A 427-nucleotide genomic window follows, 5' to 3' on the forward strand; every position below is an offset into this window, starting at 1 on the left:
CCCAGCGGTTGTCAGCTGTCCAGGCCAGCACAATGCCTGGGACAGTGTTGCACTGTTGGAAGAGCAAGCGCTGCCCAGTGAGGTCTGGCTCCACGCACCGTTTTAGTGCTGTGGTCGCATAACCTCTGGGCAGCATTTTGCACCTTTGAGGAAAAAAAGAAAAGAAAAGGTAATATGCTAGTATGCACCATTAGTAAATTGAGTAAGAAAGCATATGGATGCTGAAAAGGTATTTAATAAAATGCAACTCTCATTGAGTTTTTATATTCAAGAAATTTGTGAACACAGCTCTTTTAAAATTATCTTTATTCAGAAAAAAGAAAAGTAGATTTGGAAAAGAAATGCTAGTTTCCCCCATTCGACTTAATGAGAATAACTGTCTTTTCTTTTTTCTTTGCCGTACTTGTCTTGTCTGTCCACAACACTC

General features: G+C 40.0%; 1 pseudogene; it reads left to right on the forward strand.

Annotated features, from left to right (window-relative positions):
* Nucleotides 1–167, forward strand: LOC142438358 (small nucleolar RNA SNORA74; annotated as a pseudogene).
* Nucleotides 168–427: the final 260 nt, after the last annotated feature.

This window comes from Tenrec ecaudatus, chromosome 1, assembly GCF_050624435.1.
Source record: "Tenrec ecaudatus isolate mTenEca1 chromosome 1, mTenEca1.hap1, whole genome shotgun sequence".
Classification (NCBI taxonomy): Eukaryota; Metazoa; Chordata; class Mammalia; order Afrosoricida; family Tenrecidae; genus Tenrec; species Tenrec ecaudatus.